The 20247-nt window shown below is 47.2% G+C and overlaps 1 protein-coding gene across 7 annotated transcripts in view; it reads left to right on the top strand.

The window, feature by feature from the left end:
* The first annotated feature begins 9290 nt into the window (after nt 1-9290).
* SLC8A3 (solute carrier family 8 member A3) overlaps nt 9291-20247 on the top strand; it is a 113171-nt gene continuing 102214 nt past the window's right edge. For 4 of the 7 annotated variants that reach the window (XM_064713702.1, XM_064713701.1, XM_064713700.1 and 1 more), the window contains exon 1: nt 9291-9916. The gene's annotated coding sequence lies outside the window, so the exon portion shown is untranslated. Of the gene's footprint in view, nt 9917-9996; nt 10017-16800; nt 16823-20247 lie in introns of those variants that run through there. The other 3 variants (XM_064713696.1, XM_064713698.1, XM_064713697.1) reach the window with 3 other exon arrangements.

The raw sequence follows: 20247 nt of genomic DNA, 5'->3' as shown, positions 1-20247 counted from the left end.
CAGCAGGTCTGTCCCTCCCATAGCTCTGGTTAGGTTAGGTGGCTAATCTACTGTAGGGGAATAGAATATAAGAAAATAAAGGTAGCATAGAAAGTAATCTTACCCCTAAGGAGTTGCAGCTGGGTTAATTATTAAAGATTAGGAGCAGGCCTGACTTTACTGGCCACAGCTGTAGCAAATCAGAAGAGTGCTATAAAAGAGTGGATTGGCTGGTTGAGGGGGACCTGGAGTTGGTTGGTTTCTGTGAGAAGGAAAAGTCAGTGCTTAGATGAGATGCCTATGAGAAACATCAAGGAGGTATGGAACTCTTGTACTAAGGAGACAACAATATGGGACCTTTGTAATATAATGACAGCAACCCACAGCAGGGAAATTTGGTAGCCAGGTAGCAGTTTCCAAAATCCTAATTTCCCACTTGTGAGCAATTAGGCAGGTGGAAGGAGAGGCTTGGAATTCCCAGTCTGTGGGAAGTACATGGAATGTTAGGGCTCTGCTGTAAGACAGTCAGTGCTGCCAGCTGGGTCTTATCTGCTGTCAGCTTTGCTGAGTGATGCTGGGTCACTCCTGTTGTGTGTGGCTCAGGTGGCTGGTACAGTGGTGAGCCCTGACAAATCTCTTAGTGGCATGTGGAGGTGAGGTGGGTTTTTCTGCATTGTTTCTGCTCCTGGCCTTTGGGGTGAGGTTGATGTATTTGGTAAACAATGCTGTGAGCAACTTGTGTGACTAGGATTTCTGGAAGCTACTGCTCTGTAGCTGCAAGGTGGTCAGCAGTGCAAAAATGAATGTCAGAAACCACACAGACCAGAGCCTGTGCAAAATGGCCATAGCTTCCCTCTGCCTGGAGAGAGCCAAGGTAGGCAGCCCAAGACTCTCCAGGCTGAAGTGCTTCAGCCATTCCAAATTATTCTCCCTGTTATCTCCAGAGCAAAACTTGTTCTGCACGTTCTGGGATACAAATCGGTTATCAGGGAGAGTTAATTCAAATTTGGAGTTTATGTGAAGTGTTGAGAAGAGCAACAGCTAAACCCATGTCCCCACAGGAACAACATAAAGAGGGTGTGTGATGAGAGGAGCAAGGGCAAGAAGTACGTGTAGGTGGGAGACTGCACAGAATGGGGCAGAGGAGAGGGCAGAGGCTGAATGCAGGACTCTTTACAAAGTACAGGACAAAATACACATTGTGTGTAGAAGAAACCCCAGGATATGAAAGACCACCCTATTTTTTGCACACAAGTGTGTTGTTCTCCACAAATTAACTTCTATCTGAATTCTTTTGACTGCTCTGAGGGTGGGATCCTGTTGTTGGAGCAATCCTGTGGGACTGCTTCAGATTGTGATGGCATGTCTAGGGCATGTGGAGTGTGTTCAGCAGGATATAAGCATGTATAGATATATAGGTGCTCTAGAATGACCCTGCTTGAGCAGGGAGGTCAGACCAGATGACCCAGTGTGGTCCCTTCCAATCTAACCCATTCTGGGACAGAAACAGTGCATGTGTCAAAGTACTTTTCTGGCTGTGCACTTTTTTAAAACAAGAGAAAATAATCTTGTAAATTTAACTTTCAGGAGAACCTGAATAAATTAATATTTAAAGGGAAAGCCAACATTTTATCATCCACTTAATCCCAAAACATGAAGGATGGGTTTTTGCAAGTCATCAGAAGGATGATTTGCAACACAACTAGATATTTAAAGTCAAGTCTTCAGTGCTGAGGGAGGTATCAGGCCTTGTGTGGTGTCATGATGACAGTCTTCTTCCCAGGGAAACTGTCTCTGTCTTACCATCGTCAGAGCAGTCTGGGGTCAGACTTCACACCAGAAGCACTCATCTCATATGTGTCTCCTGGATCCTGCCAGATCTGGACAGAAGCCACATGTATCCTAGAGATGGATGGATCTCTCCGTGCACAAGCGGCTTACTCCTTTAATTAAACTCCAAACTTTCATTAACAGCTGATCTTAATTTACTTTATAGTTCTTTTTCACATACAGCCCCCCTTCACCCCCTGATTTTTTATAAACCTGGATCAGATTCTCCTGGAGGGAAGCACGGCTTTCTTCTAACTGCTCAGGGGAAAAGACAATCTGGCATTCTTCACTTTGTCCCAGATTTGTAAAGGAAGATACACCATTCCATAGGAGACTTTTTTTTTTTTTTTTTTAGTAGGTCTTACCTATTTTCCTAAGAAAATTATTACACTGACTTTAGGGGAATTGTAAAATTTCATTCAATTGTTATCCCCACTGGACAGTGCTATCAAGGTCTGTAGCTGTGCTATCTGATAACATCTGCTGAAGTTGGGGGCCTTCAGCTTTGGCATGTTACATTCTCAAAAGTGGAGTCAAATGATAGCGTGAAGCCTTGTTTGCCAGCCTGTCAGAAGCTGTTTGTGAGGTTAAAAGAGGGGCACCCTCAGCCACACCAGCACTTGCTGCCCACGAGCTGAGCACCCACAACACCCCTGCATGTGAAGGTGGGCAGCTACAGGACAGCTGTAGGAGAGTCTGAATTGCTGTGGAACACCCTTATGAACTGAAAGCCAATACAGGGATTACATGCTCCTGCTACTCATGTGCTATCCACATACAACATAACCCCAAATGTATTTCATTGTGGCACAGTTTTAACATGTTAGCAAACATGCTGGCCAGGGAGTAATTTACCCAGAATGTGAAGGCAGAGGATGCAGAAGGAAGGGTTTGAAAGAGGTGTAAGAAAACCAGCCTGTGTGCAGTGCATGGCTGAAGCACCAGCTACTGCTCTAGAATCATCCTCTCCATGAAGCACTAGCTTAGTTTAAGAAACATGGATTTTATTTTTTCTTTTCGTGCTATTAGCCAGCATGTGGTGCAGGAAGCAGAAAAAACACCTTGGTGCCAGTGTTTAACAGGGAAACCAGAGTGGTGGTAGTGCAATTGATTTTTGTCTTTGTTGGGTTTCAAAATCAATGAAATATGAACTTTTCCCATTGATTTTTTTGAATTCAAAATTATTTTGGGAAGCTGTTAAATGAATTGACATCTTTGTGAGCTAAATCTTCTTCTACGCTTTGTAAGACACGTGTGAGAATCCATCAGAATGTGCTGAAGCGCCTACAGGCCTCTTGCCATCTTACTGTTTGTTGGTGTCTTCTGTCATACCAAACCTCTTCCTCCGAGGCCAGGTTCCTTGGTCCTCAGTGAGAGTGGGGTATTGGAATATGAATCCCAATATTACCAGTTAGATAGTGCCTGGGCCAGTCTGACCCTTGCTGCTGGGCCAGAGGCGGCAGCTGTAGTTTATCACCCCAGAGACACCTTTAGCTTGCTGGAGGTTGCAGCTGGGCACTAAACAAGTTCAGGCTTGTTAGGAACTCCGTTTACCTCAGGAGGGAAGGCTTCAGGCGATGGTGAAGAGAAAGGAGACGGATTCTGCCGGAGGGTTAATATCCAGAGCTTTATTCCATGGTCACAGAGGTCTGAATCTTGGTAACAGCTCCAACAGAATGCTGAGCACATGGCTTGATTCAGCTTTTAAGCTCAGGGACAGGGGGAGGGGAAGGGACAGGTGAGCCACCAACCAGGTGGGAGGGGGAGGGTCTTGGGGACGAGGGACACATAGACAGGCCAATGACCCCCAGGCCTGAGGGGCATCCTTTGAAAGTGACGAACCACACAACGCCTTTGCTGGAATGTTAAAACTGATTGACAACTCAGCAGGGGGGCGAGGGGGGAAGGGTAAGAGAGGTATTGCCACACCTGGGAGGTGACCTGGAAGTCTAAAACAGGGCATTACAACACACCACAACAGTGGGGTAGGAGCGGATCCAATCCACTGCTGTAATCTGAGCCTCGTGTTCTTGTTCTGCAGCTGAGAAAAGGGATGTATCTCCTGCAGTGTTGGTGCTGGTTGCTCATTAGTAGTCACTGCAGTTGAAATGGCCTTTTTGAATGTGCCCCTTGTCGTGGCACGTAGCCTGATGCTGTAACCCCAGAGTCCCATTGGTCCTTCCTGGAAAAAAGCCCTCAAAAACATACAACCTAATTTGTAATAGAGTTGCTATTAAGCCATTGCTCTAAGACACCAAAAATATGTGAAATCTCAGAGTTCCTCAACCTGACAAGGTTCCCCTGACCACCTCCCATGGTTGGCAGTTAAAATGCACAAAAAAATCCCCTTTGAATGAGTCTTGTTTCCTGCCCCAGGACACACTGCCTTGCCAGGCCAAGCCTCAGGGTGTTTGTCCTGAACAGAGGATATGCTCCACTACAGGTGTCCACTTCTCTGCAACCTGCAGTGGTCCATCCATGGACCATGGATCAACATAGTTTTTGAAGCCAGTGCTAAAATGGAAAACTTTGGAATTAACATGTGTTAATTAACACAAGGTAAGTCCTAGATTCCACCATTATCAAAGTCTGCTTGTCAGATGTACCCTCATTTTCTATTGTCAGGTAGAGTCTTTGGAAGATGTCACTTCTCATCAGAAGTTTTCCAGGGTTTGACTTGCCTGAACTTCCAGTGGCTAGTTGCTGTCCTCAGTTAGGTTTTTTTACTTTTTGAGGGTTTCTGTATGGTGTTTGAATGCTGTCTAAAATTTCTTTAGGTCTGTGTTCTCTTGCACAGAAAACCTTTGGCAAGCTCAGGCCAGGACATGTTTGTGGTATCAGTCACCTGCGTGTGGGCTGTCTCTACATTACCCTGCAATCATTTGTGAAGATGACTACACAAAGAATTGCCCTTCATTGTAAGCCAGACCTGAGGAAGGTGGCCTTTGACCCCAGGCTTAACCTCTTAGGAAGCTCTACAATGAGACTAGAGGATCTTATTGCAACCTGCAGCTGGCACAGACACATCTGTGGGTCAGAAAATTTAAACCCATAATTTTCTCCTTTCTGAGCATTGTACAAAGGATACACAAAGAATCTTTACCCATCTGTGGCAGCCCTCTGTCTGCTAGGACCTGTGGAGGAATTGTCCCCTGGTTATGGAGAAATGCCATGAAGAGTGCATGGACTGTCCCAGGTGTCTCATGACTTGTTTCATAAGAATTTGCACACTGTTGTGTGTGTAAAGCTCAGCTTGGCTTTCAGGGCTCTAACCATATTTGCAAAACAGACTTTCATAGGACTAAAAAATAAAGAACTTTACATTTGAACTGGGTTCATTTGCTCTGTAATCATGGATAGGCTTGAAGCTGGCTTCTACATTGTGGCTCCTTTCCTCTTTTGCCCAGAAAGTAATTTTTTCTCAGATTTAAAACTTCATTTCAAGGCTCTGCAAATGCATCATATTAATAAAATGTCACATTATCTCATCCCTTCTGACACAAATGTGAGCAGGCACCTGATGAAAGCTGGTGAGGGAGGAAAAGCAAAGCTATGGAAAAATAGCCCAAACAACACAGGTTCACCAAGATCAGATCTTGAATGAGAGAAGGGGGCTGTGCCAAGCCCTTTCGTACAAAATTGAAGTCTGCAGCAGTTAGTCTGCTTGTATTCAAGAAAAAAGGGCTGATATGGTGTTTGTTTCTTTCTTATATCTAGTCTAAATCAAATTCTTGGATCATTAGGCCAAGGGCCAAAAGATTTCAGGACAGCAATAGTAGGAGCACTTCCTAAAGCCTTGCTCAGCTAGAAATTTTTCAAGGAAAAGCCAAACCTACAGCTTGTCATGTCTGCCATAATAAAACAATAATATGGCCCTATCCATCTGAAATTTTGGATGGTAACTGTGAAATTCTTATCTGTATGTGTGAAGTGTATAGCTGGTGAATGAAGGGGAAAGAACAGGTCCTTTCAGACTCAGCTAACACACTCACAGAGTTTCCTCTGGAACTTGTAGGACACTGGCAGGTTTTTATGTCAATAGATGCTGTTGGCCTGGCAGAGCAAGTCAATGCCTGTTATGCACATTGTCTTTAACAACAGCACTGCTGTCGAGTACATTCTGCTGTCAGCATGTTTATTATCAGCATGGTTGCCAGCAGAAGGCTGAAGTCATGGGATGTTGAAACTATGGGTTGTGTTAAAAAAGTCTTCTCCAGTTTCAGGAGGAAAAGGAAAGGAAGAGCCAAGCCTCCATTTCTTCTTCTGCTTCAAATCTCAAAAACTTGGAGACAGGTTTGAGAGAAGTATTTAAGGTCCTGATTGTTCATGGGATAACTCCCCTCTCTTTTATGAAGAACTTCTTTACTGTGTGGGTGACTGATCACTGGAACAGTTGCCCAGAGAGTTTATGGAGATATCCAAAAGCTGTTGATACTCAATCCTGTGTAAAGTGCTCTAAGGGACCTGTGTGAGCGGGGAGGTTGGACCAGATGACCTCTGGTTAGAATGGTCCATTCTAACCGTACTCATTCTGTGTTCTTTTAATATTCCACTGTTTGGTAGAATTCCAGTGGTTTTGGGTTAGAATAATACAATAGTTTAAATTGGAAGGCATCTTTTAAAGGTCACCCAGTTCCAGCCCTCTGCAATGAGCAAGGACATCTTCAATTAGATCATGTTGCTCAGAGCTCCACCCCACCTGACCTTTAATGTTTTCAGGGATGGCATGCCTACCATCTCTCTGGGCAACCTAGGCCAGTATTTCACTGCCCTCTTTGAAAGAAAACATTTCTTTCTTATTATCTAATCTAAATCAGCCCTCTGTCAGTTCAAAACTATTAGCTCTGGTCCTTAGGTAACACTTGAAACATCAAGTGATCTTGGTAGTCATTAAAAACTAATATCCGTGCTTGTTTAGTGAGATTGCGCTAAACAGCCCAGGAATTTGATCATCCTGTATTTTAATTGTTAGAGCTAATATAAACAAGAGGTGGTTGGTTTTTTTGTGGCGTTTTGGTGTTTTTAAAAATTTTTAAACAGTATTTTTATATAAACACTTTGGTTGCTTTTGTCTTAGGTTAGTACTTTGCAAGCACACCTTTAAGACTAAGGAGATAAAAAATTTCATATACTCCCTCTTGTGATGAAAATTTTTTTCTTGAGCTGAGCAACGTAAGATTAGGTCCATATGGAAGGGAAGGAAAGAGGGAAGTGCCTGGGAGCATTTCTTAAATGTATTAGGCATGATTTTATGTACTGGGATGACGTGAAATGAAACAGCTGTGTACCATAAAGAGCTCTATCTTAAGTTATTGTCAACTGTAAATTTTTGTATTGCTCCTGCTGATGAGCATTTTGTACTGCAGTTCCTCAGCTCTAGACCCACTCTTGCTGAGCCTTAAACACGAGCAGTTGTTTGGAACTGCCTGATGATGAGCTGGGCATGGGTTGGTGAGCATGAGATGGGTTGGGAGAGTTTCCCTGTGCCAGCTGGGGCAGTTTCCTTTGCTTGGTGTTGGAGGTGACTGGAGAGCTGCCACCCTTGGGGCTGTCCTCCCTGGTAGGGGTGTGACGCTTGGAGGTGGCCACCTGGAGATCAGGTGACACTGGCCAGTTCCAGAGTCCCTGCATCCACACAGTCTTAGGTTTCAGCCACTGATGCTGTGCTGTTGATTTTATGTGTTGATGTCAGTAAGGGTTCTTCTGCAGCTCGGGTGAGACTGCTGGGCACTTAAATGCCACGGGCCACACATGCACATATGCCTGTGTTCCCCCAGGCACTGGGAAGCCCTTCCCCTCCCTAACATCACACAGGAGCATCATTCAGGGTTGCAGCCCTGTGCAGAGCTGGCCAGCACCCTGAGGTCAGACACTTCTGTAAATGTTGGATCTTATCATGTCTCTGGCCCATGTGCATCCCTTACCATGTTCCTACCTGCTAAGCTGCCTTGCTGGGTTATTTGAGGACACCAGGAATAGCAGGTGGTATTTGGGGAGATAAAAGGCCGAGTCCGGGACCCATAAGGGGTTTTGCCACCATCTTTTGTACCACTGTCTTGTATTTACTTGCAGCAAATCTGTCCCCGTGTGCCTCTTCCTGCTGTGTGTTTGTCCTGGACTTCCATGCCCTGTTCTAAACAACAACAGTGAGTAGCCAGACCAGAATGGATAATTGCTCTTCCAGGTCTCTGGATCTCTTCTGTGCTGAGGTGTGGGGCCAGGGGCTGTTCTTATTATGGAGCCATAACTACTATGGAGCATTAACTGGAATGTATCAGCTGACTTCCAGGGCCTTAGTGGTGTGTGCTGTCTTGCAGGGGACCACAGCCCATTTGCAGCTTTTCTTGTCCACTTTTGGCAGCATGAAGCCTGTGCAACTCTCAGACAGGTCACCCTCTCGGTAACTGTTCTGCCCTTTCCTCTTCCGTCTTTGTACGTCCGCTGCCTGTGCCTGGCTGAGGTAAAAGTTCTTGCCCAGCATAGGACTTGGGCTCAGGTTTCTCATGGCAGTTTATTCAGCTGCTTTTGAGAGGGATGGTTTGCACTTGCACATGTGCTCAGGTCTCACCAGAAAGCTTCAGGGCCTTCATCACCTCAGGGGGTATGGGGAGTCACTGGCTATCCTGCCAGAGAGAAGCATTTCCTGGCTGTTCCTGCCAGAAAGAATGGTCTGTTTCATCCTCCAGAGAAGCATTCTTTGGCAGGATAGCCTGGTGTTAGGGATTGTTGCCTTGTAATACCTGGTCTTTAAAGAAGTGAGAAGCCATGCCAGTAGGTAAATCTCCTGGAAACGCGTCTGCCCATAGCTGCTGGGGCAAAAACAGAGGGATCCTAAGGGGAGACAAACGTGTATAAATATTGTGATCTGTCTTGTGTGAGGCATAACTGTGCCGCTTTGCTCCATGGTCCTGGAAACCAGCCCCCAGCAGTCTTCTGCCAAAGTCAAATAGCAACTTTGGAGGTAATGTGTATTTTTTTACCTTAAAATTATTTGCTGTCTCACAACTTGTTATTTTACTTTGGTTAAAAAATAACTGGGTGGTTTCTGCAAGCACAAACTAAAGCATGCAGCTTCAAATGGATACCAGGACTAATCTGGCTGTGTAATTATATTGCCTATATTTAATCTCTCAGAAGTGTTTGGCAGATGCTTTAAATTTCAGATATGCAATCAATATCTTCTTCTCTGAGGCTCAACTACCATGTTCTTCCCCCACCTTGCTTGAAATACACGAAGTCAAGTCAATATACTTGGATGGTACAGGAGTGATCCCCGCTCAGTGAGTGTATATCTCTATCTATATATACCGATGAAGACCTCGTAGAGGTGTGTGTGCGCGTGTTACATGCAAGACGTGCTCTGCCTTTATTTATTTTGGAAAGGGTTTGCCTTGGTTTCACCGTGCCTTGCTTTAAACGATCCGAAAATCCCCCCCCGGATTCAGAGGAATAAATATGCATGGCTTGTAATTCTGTTGCAGCGCTCGCTCCCAGCTGATAGGTGACGTGGAGTTTGGAGGCTCGCAGATTGGCTTTTTGATTTGGCTTCTTGCTGCAGTTGTGCAAACCTCGCTGGCTCCCAGAAATCAGGCTCAGCGCTTTGCCGTGCACCGTAATGCTGGGAAACCTGCACCAAGCCCCGATGGTGTGAGCGCGGGAGCGGGGAAAACCCAGCAGATTCAGTGGCAATCTGGGGTACAATCCATTTTCTCTTTCCCCCTCCCATTCATCTCCGTCCTCCTCGCCCTCCTCCCTCTTCGCCAAATCTCCCTTCCCTCCCCAAACTCCACCGCACGGAGCTGAAGATCAAGGCTGGTGGATTTATCAACATTTTACCTCCACCCCCACCCCCTTTTCCAGATGCACCTCCCCGCTCTCCCTGACAGCTGCAAAAGGGAGCACAGGTTTTGTAGCGAGCGAGGCAACTTGGACTGACATGCAAAGGCGAACCCCCCCGTACCCGCACACACCGTCGGTGAATCACCGGGAGATGCGATGAGCTCCCTTTAGGAACCGGAAGGATTTGTGTTGGGGAGTCAGTGGAGCCCCCCCTCCCCATCCCCCAGCCCGACCCTCCAGAAAAAAGTCAGGAAAGCCGCCAGAAAGGGTAAGTAAGGGGGTGCCACCCCCGCTCCGCGGGAGACGCGAGGCTGGCGGGCAGGTGTCCTGCTGTCGGTCGGGGCTCCATGCCTTGCACGCGAATGGCCGTGAGCGGGGGGTGTTGAGGGGTGGGGGGACGAGAGCTCTTTGCAGGCTCATCTCCCGGGATAGCGGGGGGAATTAGCGTTGCCCAGGCGCTGGGAGCTCGCTTCATTCCCGCTATCTTCCCGGCGCCGTGGCGGCTCCGTGCCCGTTTGTGTGTGTGTGTGTGCGTGTATGTGTGTGTGCGCTGCGGAGGGAGGGAGGGCTTTGCCTTCGGCGCGGAGCGGGCGCTGCGGGGTGGATGCGCGCCGGGGAGGGGGCGCCGGGCCGGGCCGAGCGCTGCGGGGCCGGGGCCTGGCGGAGCGGGCGTGCGCGGCAGGAGCTGCCCGGTCCCGCGGCACCGCGCGCGGCCGCCCCGGGATCCCTCCCGCCGCCGGGCGGGGGTGCCCCGATTCGGCGGCGCGGCGCGGCCCGCAGGGATGCCGGGGAGCCCGGGGGGGTGGTTCTGCCCGGGGCTGCCAGGCGGGGGAAGCGGCTCTCATGCAGTGCTATAAATTTCCTTTTTTATAATTCCCCCCCACCACTCCCCCCTTTTAAATTTCCTTTTTATTTTTAATTTATTTTTTTCTTCCGCCGGGAGAGGCCGGGCCGGGCCATCCCCGGCCGTGGGGCGGGGGCGCCGGGGCCGCCGTCCTGGGCAGCTGTCGCTCTCCGTCCGCCGGGGCCGGCTTGTTTACCCCGGGTGTCAAATATAGCTGCTGCGCCAGGCGCTGCCCTAAATAGGGCACGGGCCGCCGGCAGGCCCGCAGCCCCCATGGCAGGGGGACAGGAACTCTGCACACACACATGCACACGCATGAGAGCTGACCTAAATGTGGGCTGGTTTTACACTCTACCTGTCTCCCAGCCTTGCTTCAGAGCTTTATGTTTTTTCACCTGTGTCTAAGTATTGATCATCCTGGGTGAGAGATGAAACCATTGCAGTTGGTTTTGGGGTTTCCTTAACTATTATTCTAAAGAGTGGCCATTCACAAGCATAGTCATTTCCCCCTCTGCCCCCTCCAATGGGGCTGTAGTTTAATGGTTGGGTTCCTGACTTTTTGGTGCTGTTCCTTGGCTTGTTCTGGGGATTTTACCCTAAAAATATAGTTCAGATTTAGGGGGACATGCTGGAGGGACAGTCAGAGTGAGAAGAGGTGCCCTACACACATCTCTCCCCCCTCTTCATGCTTATATGTATGTTCCTTTAACTTCACACATCTTTTTTTAAAGCAAAAGAGTGATTTTTTTGGAGCTGTTTTTTTTTTTATTATTATTATTTTTTGGTTATGGAGATGAGAGGGTTGGAAGACTTAGGTAACAGTCAGTAGCACCTTTCCATTTTGGAGCACACATCTCATGGCCCCTAGGAGACTGGTGGGAGGCCCAGGACAGCAGAGCTGGCTTTAGGGGACACAGAGGCCTTGAAGGTGCTCTGTGGGTTCGGTGCAGCAGGGAGAGGCATCGCACCCCTGCAGCACCAGCATTTCTAGGGAGTCCCTAATCCTGCTCCATCCACTGCTGTTGGAAGCTTTTGTTTACCCTGATCATGGTTTAGCTGAGAAAGTCACATTTGGTGCTCATGTTTGTGCTTCTGTGTTCAACTGGAACGAGACTTGCTTCCTGAATAGAAGTAGTGATGTTGGAAAAGAGCATGTCCAGCTGCTGCCGAGGGCTGGCTGGGGAGGAGTGGGAGCAGCCCAGGAGCCCTCAGTTCTGCCATGAGTGTGCAACATGAGGCGAATTGGCTACCCTGCGTTGTAAATAGAAGGATGTAGTATCAGCCAGTGTGGGGAAGGAGATGACTGTTGGTTGTAGAGAGCCTTACACAAAAGGTGCAGTACAGCAGTCTGGTTTCTTTTCCTTAAAGCCAAATATTAGTCCTGCTCTAATAAGGAGGTAGTTTAAGCATTGCTCAAATGCCCAAGGTAGGACAGACTGTAGTAATCCCACTGCTGACGTCCTAAAGTGAGAGCAGAGGAAATGCAAGTAACCTCGCTATGTTTTTTGCATGCCTCCAGTGTGCTGCTAGGCACATCTCAGGTCCTGGATTTTATTTGTATAATTAATGGTACTTTTGTTCCTGGGTGGGGATTTGGTTGCAATAACTAGTGGGTGACAAGGTGTGAGAGGGAAGGCAGATATGTAGCCATCCTAACACGGCTCTGCGCTGCACTTGTTTTTGCAGAGATCCTGCTCCTTGCAAAGCTGCCACCTGACAGTGTGGCACCTGGGATGGCAGATGCCATCATCAGGTGGGAATAGTCCTTTCTGTTGCCCTGGGCAGTGTGGGAAGCAGTCTTCAGCATCCAGAACAGGAGATCACATGTGGAGCAGTACCAAGCACAGCCTGGACCGTGCATCGTTCTGTGCTCCACAGGTTCTTGCTGGGCCAGTGTAGAGCAGGGGCTGCCCTGTCTGATCCAGTCAGACTGGAGCACGCTGTGTTGTTGGGAGTCATGGGCAATTGTTCTTCATGGCAATCCTAGGATGCTGAAGGCACTTCTCTTCAGCTGGGCTGGCATGGAGGAAGGAAAGAGGTACCCACGGATGAATCCACCCTTCCTGCTTCCTCTGCTTTCCTCTGAAACTGGTGGGTTTGAAGTCAGAAGAGGCTGGTCCAAGTTTGGCAGATGCTATGATGTTGCAGGTTGGACCGGTAGAGAGATTGCTAAGGGCTTAGGCTGACCTGCTGCTGTGTTGTGGCAGATCCCTTATTTTTAAAGGGTCTTTCCTGTGGGAGGCTTCCTGTGTCCCCAAGGCAGGGCAAGGCCACAACAGCGTGTGTCAGCATTTTTATTAGAAACCAAGTGAAGATGTATTCCCTTCGCCAATATTTTCAAGTGAAGCACTATACAGATAAATGGTCTGTCTGTCAGGGTTTTGTTTGCTTGTTTTAAACAAACAGCATCAGTCTCCTCCCCTAAGCTTCCCCAATGGCCAAGTGGCGTTGACAAATAGTTCCTTGTTCTTTGTTGCTGTCATGTTTCAGATGCCTTTCATGTGCTTCACAGTTAAAAAGATAGCTTTGATTGCTGGCCAATTTTTTTTTTATAAACCAGGCAGTAATTTCTAATTCTGTATTTAAAAAAAAAAAAGTGAAGGAAATTAAATTACAATGACAAAAACATCTTCTTAATAGGGAAAAAAGTCTCTGAAGCCAGGAAATTGATAGTTGCGATGCTCCATCTACCATCACCCACTGTGTTGAGGTATTGTGGCATAGATTAATGCTATTGTTGATTTACTGTTTAGATAATGGTAACTCCTAAAGGCATTAGCCTGGTTGGGGACCCATGTTTCCAAGTGCCATACAGATGTTTAGTAAATTACAGTCTTTGTCCTGAAGAGTTTCATGCATTGAGAAATACATGAGACGATAAGCTGTTCTCGGGAACCTTTAAAACACCTTTATTGCTGAGCTTGTGGTCCTGAATCTGCTGATTTCAGTGATGTGGGGTTTGGGGCTGAAGAGGAGGCTCCTGGTCATGTCCCTGCTTGCTGGCAGGATGAGATCCAGGAACCACCTCAAGTCTCCTGCAGCTTCAATGGGCTTCTGGGCTGCTTGAGGACTAACACAGTATAGAGTGTAGCTGCCTTCTCTGCCTCTCCTCTGCCTTAATACTTTAAGCTACAAGCTGTGGTTGAGGGCCATCATGGATGTGAGTGCATGAAGTTCACCATGATGGCCTCCCAACCTCCCCACGAGACCCTTCTGTCACAGGGGTTTGCAGGGATGTGTCATGCCATTCTGAAGGTAGCACCACCACCGCATCTTGGTAGTGTCACAGTGAAACCCAGGTGCCATTGTTCCTGCAGTACAGCATCATAAAGTAATTAGCTTGCCCCATAAGACACATTTATAAATAGGTGATTATCATGCCCCCATGCTCCTTCAACTCTCAATTTTCTGGTAATTCTGCCTTTAAATCTGCTTGCTGGAGCCTTTGATCACACAGCCGAGCTGTCATTGATGTCTCTGACAGTTGACATCATGGGAGAGAAGGGAGCTTAGGGCTCTTAACATTTCTTTTATGACAGCTTGTTTTCTAATGAAACACTCCAATGAGGATTTTCCATCATAATAAAACAGGGAGCTCTTCCAGAGCACTCAGATTTAGGGAGAAGCTTCTGTTTCTATTCACTAGCAGATTATTTCAAGGCTACAAAACTGAGCTTGCTCTGGTTGCTGCCTTCCTGTACTCCGCTGTCTTTTTACCTAAGCCTCCTAACTCAGGACAGCAGCAGAGACAGCCAGGTCAAGAGCAATCAGAAACACTAAATATCCTGTGCTGCTGGGCATGTTTTGCAACTAGCGAGGTGCCAAAGAATTTTAGGAACTACAGACAGATGAGACTGCATTGCCATTGCTTTCATCTCCCCTCTCCTAGGCTGGTACTTGGATGCTGTCTCAAAGCAAACAGCAGCATTGCAGAATAGAGTTTTAATCAAAAGAAGTGTAGTGATGCAGGGATGTACCTGTGAGAGGGCACTTAGATCTGACTGCTGAGGTTGTGTTGAAGGTGACATGTCCAGGAGTGAAGGTGGGACTACAGTGCTGACAACAAAAGGTGCCCTGCCAGTGCATTCATATGCTGCATGCTGGTGAAAGCTGGTTTTCATCCCCAGAGTAGGGGCAGAAGCAGGGAGGGTTAGAGCATGTCTGCACCTCACTCTGGGTGTGTCCTAGCTCACCTCGATGTGAGTAGTGCTAGGAGAGAGTCTGTCAGAGTCCAGGCAGGCTGTGAAATCCACCACTGCCCCAGAGCCACAGCTCCCCGCACACAAATTAGCGAAGGCAGCACTGCCTCTGCCCTGCACAGGTGAGGGTACTTGGAATACTGCTTCAGGTCTGAAGATCCTGTCCTTTTGCTCTCCATACTGCTTACTGTCAGGAAAATTTATCTTGGATGATTAACTTGTGGATGTCTTAGTATACCAACTGAGGGAGGCCTTCATTGTTGGGGAGCAATATCTTGATGTTGAGCTTCAAGTTCACCTAAATAAGCACCTTTATCCTCTTCTCTGGTTTTGGTTGGGATTAGGCAGTGACTTGAACACACGTGTTTGTTGAGAAAAATGGAGACAGAGATATGTCTCTGCCCTTGCATTCCAGGACAAGGCTGTTCAGTGGTCTGGGAGGTGTTACAGGATTCACTGCTGCAAGAGGCAAACCTGCCTCTGCCCATACAGCTGATGCACTTGCCATGCTTCTCATCTGGGCCTTGTTTTCTACAGCTTTCCCACCCTGGCTGCTTGTTTCTTCTCCTGTCCCACCCCTGCAGGATGCTGGCACAGTGGCACGTGTGCCCAGGTGGTGGGTTCTGCTTGCTTTTCTGCCAGACAGATTCCTGGTCCTTATTCACGCCCTAGCCTTGCAAATAGTTATGGCAATATAAAGGGGAGAGCTAGAGCAGAGTGGTAACAAATGACCAGAGGTGGAACATGTTCAGGTTGGCTTAAGAATCCCTGCTTCCACCTGTGAAGCTTCTGCCTGAATTGCCTGCAGCAGTTAAGGCTTGGAGTTGGTTCAGCCTTGAAGTCTGTGCTTGATGAAACAGTACTGAATGCAAATTAGTTGCAAAGAATCTAAGAGTGAAGGGGTCTGCGAAGTCCTTTTAAAGCTATTAAGAGGCACAAAAAGCAGAAAAAAAAACCAAAATAATTTTTAACATAAAATCATCCCAAGAACATGCACAGGGGTTAATCCTGATTTAAAAAAAAATCAGAGTCTAGGCCAAGCTATTTCTCAGATGCAACATGCCAAATGGACTCAGGTTTTTCAAGAAGAGAATAAAATGGGAACTTCCCCTCTGCTCTCGATTCTTTCGAGTCCCTTGAAGCTTCACACTAGCACTCAGCACTTCATCAACAGCCATCTCTCCATGTTGAAGCCTCCAGACTGCATTCCCTGGCAGTGCAAGTGGGAGCAGTGCCAACTGTTTTATTAGGTTTGCACCCACGAAACCCACTAGCAAGGGAGGACGTGACTCTTTGTCCTCACGGGACCGCAGCGGGCTCAGCGTGCGGTGCTGCCGTGCACACACCGGGGGTGCTGAGTGTGGACTCTTGGCCAGTGAGAGAGTCCTGGGGAGGCTGCTGGCCTCAGTGCTAACAGGGCCCCGTGTGAGGACCCAGGGACCAGAGTGAGGTGGAGCTCTCAGTGTTGCTGTCTTCAAGGTGTGAGGGAAGGTGGGTGTCTGTGTACTTTTCCTTTGTGAAGGATTCTGATGAGGGATAATGACTTATCATGCTTAATGCTGCTGCTTTTGCTCTGGCAGCCCCTAGACAAGAATGAGCTTTTCAAAGCTGGTGTCATAGGAGACAAGCAGGCGGAATGCTGCTGGAGTTAGCCATGATTGGATATTCTCCCATATGAGAATTTTGGAGATGGGTGGACTAGACAATGGCCTCACACAAATTGTTGCCCATACTGACTTTTTAAGCCTCATTTTTTCCTTTCATTTTAACCTTCCAGAGTAGTTTCAGGTTCACTTCTTCTAGTAAATGTTTCCTCTTCTCTTAACTTAAATAATCCATCTCCCCAAAGCTGACCTGACAGATGTTTCCCCCGCAGTGACCCTACGCACACAGCACACTTCATGAAACCCTGGCTTCCATGGGGAAATGCAGCACCAGCAGTGACCCTGCTGGTGTCCCAGCTAAAAATAAAGCCTGTCCCTCCTGGCAGTGTTGGGGTTTGCTTTTAAGTAGGTAGGCAGTTTTACCCACTGGCTGCAGTGTGCTCTTGTGCCAGGCAGAAGGCACAGCTTAACCTTCAGAGCATGATGGAGCTGCCTTCCCTCTGGGGAATCACACCAGGAGACTGAAGGTGAGAAGATGCTCCGCTGCACTTGGTGCACCTACGTCACTCCCAAAAATCTGCTGGCTTGCCTGCTGCCTGTCTAGATCCATCTCTTTGCTGTTTGTGCATCCTAGTGAGTCACAAACACCCTTCCTTCTCCCAGCTGTGGCCTTTTCCTGCCTCTGCTTTTCCTTCTTAAATATATAGATTTCTTCATGATTCTCAGTAACTGCCCCAACTCCTGACTTCCCTCAAAAACTCCATGCCTTCTTGCTTCCAGCATCAAGCTTCTTTTGCCTTGGTTGACCAGCTCTATCTCTCAGACCAAAGTTAATTTCCCAGTGAAGGCTGAGGGAGGGAATGTGGGAACTATGTTGGGTTGTGCAGTATTCCAGAAACCTCATCTAATTACTGTTGAAAAGAGACTATGAAGAGGTGGTCTGGTCATAATTTGCAAGTATCTGTGTGGGAGCCAACAGCTACTAGGCATGGTGGGCTTGGTGCAGTCAACCCAGATGAAGGGTGGTCTTGGTAAGCAGGTTTGGGAAAGACCACAAGGGTTCTGTGGGAGGAGGGGTCAGGGGGAAGATCCAGAAATGTTTCTATGTCCATGGAGTGAAGATTTGTTTTGATACAGGCCTCAAGTTCATTGAGAACCCGTTTTATTCATTTGTCTGCTCACTGAACTCTCACTGCAAAATGGATTTGTTTCAAGGCTTTGTCTTGAAAAGTGACCATCGTTTCGTCAAAGATGTTTTGTGCTTGTTCTTTTACCTGTTCATGTCTCTGACCAGATTGCAACACTAATGGTGGCTCTGCCTGGGATAACATTCTTCCTATCCATTGTTCCTCACGTGCTGGTGTTGGAGGACTGTTGCTTCTGTTTTGGCAAAGCATTTGCCTGTGACTTGTGACAGATGACAGGAGTTGCTGTCATCAGCAATGTCAGGATGAGCTGGGTTCAGAGCACCACCACAGAAATATGGCTGGGCACGAGAGGCTTTCTGGGCTGAGGCAGGAGGGGTAGGGAGTGAGTCTTGAGTAAGGGTGTGAAAACTGGCTGTTTATTCCTGCCTCAGCTGTTGCACAAGTCAATCCTGCACTGAAACTTGCAGCAAGAGTGGGACCCTGCAGTTTTCTTGCTGTAGCAGGGTCTTAGGAGAGATTTGGACTTGAAAGCAAGTTAAATGCATCTCAGTTTTGAATTTTCTCTTCGCAGAAAAGGATGAAAAAATAATTTTTGCTGTCCCTGAAGGGTACTCAAACTCCTGAGTAAAACTGATGGAGATATGGGACTACTAGGAATCCATAATGGAAGCTGTGCCCCTCAGTGGCAGGATAGAAGCTGTCCTCTCTTTTTGCCCTGGTGGCTTAAATAGATTGTGCAGTGAGTGCTGCATGGGATGAGTATGTTATCCAAGCACATGCATTAAGCCAGTGACTCCTGTCATTTTACCTCCAGGATGAGGCACTTCACATGCTGATCCAAGGTGACAGTGGGCACATGGTAGAGGGGAGAGACTCTAAGCCTTGTGTGCTGCAGGCTGGGATTGTGGGGAGAAGGAGAATATTCTCATTCTCTTGTCTGGTTTCAGTGCATTTGGCTGAGGTGGTCATCTCCCATGACTCAGCTACTGCTCCTGTTGGCAGGACTAGTTGTGGCAGATTTGGGGCCAGCATGGAGTATTGGGAGGAAGGAGGAATCAGGGCAGGATTGGACAGGAATATAGTTGTACAGGGGAAGTAGGAAGATGCCCCCCAGCTGCTGTGTGTGATGTGGATTGTGAGGAAGAAATAGATTAAGTTTTCCTTTTGAAGGTTTTTGTTGTATAAAATGTTGCCAAAGGTCCTAAGGCATCTCTTTCATAGAGTAAGCTGGCTCTGCTGACTTGGGCTCACTGGACCTATGCTGATTTATGCCAGAGAAAATCTGGTCCTAAGTACTCTGTCTCTCTTCTCTCTTGCCAGCCCCCCTCTGATGGTATGCAAATTGACTAGGCTGGAAAGATAGTTCTGGTTTTTAAGATGACTTTGTGTAAAAACAGGCTTTTAGAGGGGAGGGTCAAGGGGAGGAAGCTGGTGAAAGTAAGTGCTCTGAATACCAGGAGAATGCTATTTCTTCACTTTGGAGATAAACAGTAGTATGATTACCATATATGTTGCTAGAAAGTTCTTCTGATATATGATATCCTACATCCAGTTTTCAAATATTCTCCACTGGTATCTAAGTTAGGACTTGCTGACTGCTGGGAATGGAAGAGTATCATTGCAGGCATGTTGGACAGCACAGGGGAGAAGCCTCATCCTTTACAAACAAAGTGCTTTGTTGTATGCACTGCCTCCAAGCTGGCAATATAGGTAATCTTGATTTTTTTGAATCTTCTTAACGGATCGAGTCATGTATTTACCTGGCTTAGCCCTATGACACCTGGGTATGGAATCTGCATGATGCTCTTGGTAGGAATCAAGAAATAACCTCATGTCTTTCTTTGGAGAAAACTGTATTGGTCTCTCATAGTCATCTGTTTGATTTTCTACAGGAATTCTAAATCATGCCTAGGTGTCCAGTGGAAAATCTGTGATTTCAGTGGGTTCCAGGTATCCAAGTGGGTTAAAAGGAGCTGCTCTGTTAAGCTTCTAATCACCCTTTGAAATGTGGTCCTTTGCAACTCCTTTGGGGGAATATCTAAGGCACATTCAGACCATGGAGGAGGCAGAGGAGGAAGGTAGTGAGGCTGTAATAGTGAGAAAGAAGGATGTGGGTATTGAGGGTGTCTAGCTCCAGACAATATTTCAGATTACCTGCCCTTGGCAGGACAGAGCGGGGCAGCCAGCCAGCGAGGGCAGACCTGCAGTTGGAACACACTGAAAGGAAAAAGGTGAATCAACCTGTCTGGTAATTCTGTAGTGAAGAACAAATTTCTGCCTGTCTTTGCTGTAGAGATCAGAGTGGCATATGGCTTTATACAGCCCACAGGGAAAGCCATCAGAGGGTGGGGAGGGAAGAAATGGAGGTGGGGCAGCGGATAGCCTGGAGACTGCTGCCACTTACTGTAATTGCTGTAGCAGCTCAGCTTCCACTGTTTGTTGTCCATGTCATCTCTGCAATTACCATATGGTAAATATGACTTGAGTCTCTAGCAAATAACAGAGCTAGTATTAAAAGAGAATCTGTAAACAGCTAGTGCAGAAATGAACAAAGAACAATAAACAGCCTGGACTTATGAAGAATGAATTAATCATTGTGGATGCGAGGGCTTATTTTTTTAAAGCAGTTGCAGAATTAGCAGCTGAAAAAACACCAACGGATTAAGATATCTAAATTGTCAATAAGAGAGACGTGGGGATATATGGCAGTAAAGGGTGAAAGTGCTGTGTGGAATCTTATTTGATAACTGTATTCAAACTGGGTGAATTTACAGGTTTTGGCACCTCCCAAGTGAAGTGGGAGG

Source organism: Zonotrichia leucophrys, chromosome 5 (assembly GCF_028769735.1).
Source record: "Zonotrichia leucophrys gambelii isolate GWCS_2022_RI chromosome 5, RI_Zleu_2.0, whole genome shotgun sequence".
Taxonomy (NCBI): Eukaryota; Metazoa; Chordata; class Aves; order Passeriformes; family Passerellidae; genus Zonotrichia; species Zonotrichia leucophrys.
The sequence above is the reverse complement of the archived record's forward strand: the minus strand, read 5'-3'. Positions and strand labels throughout refer to the sequence as shown.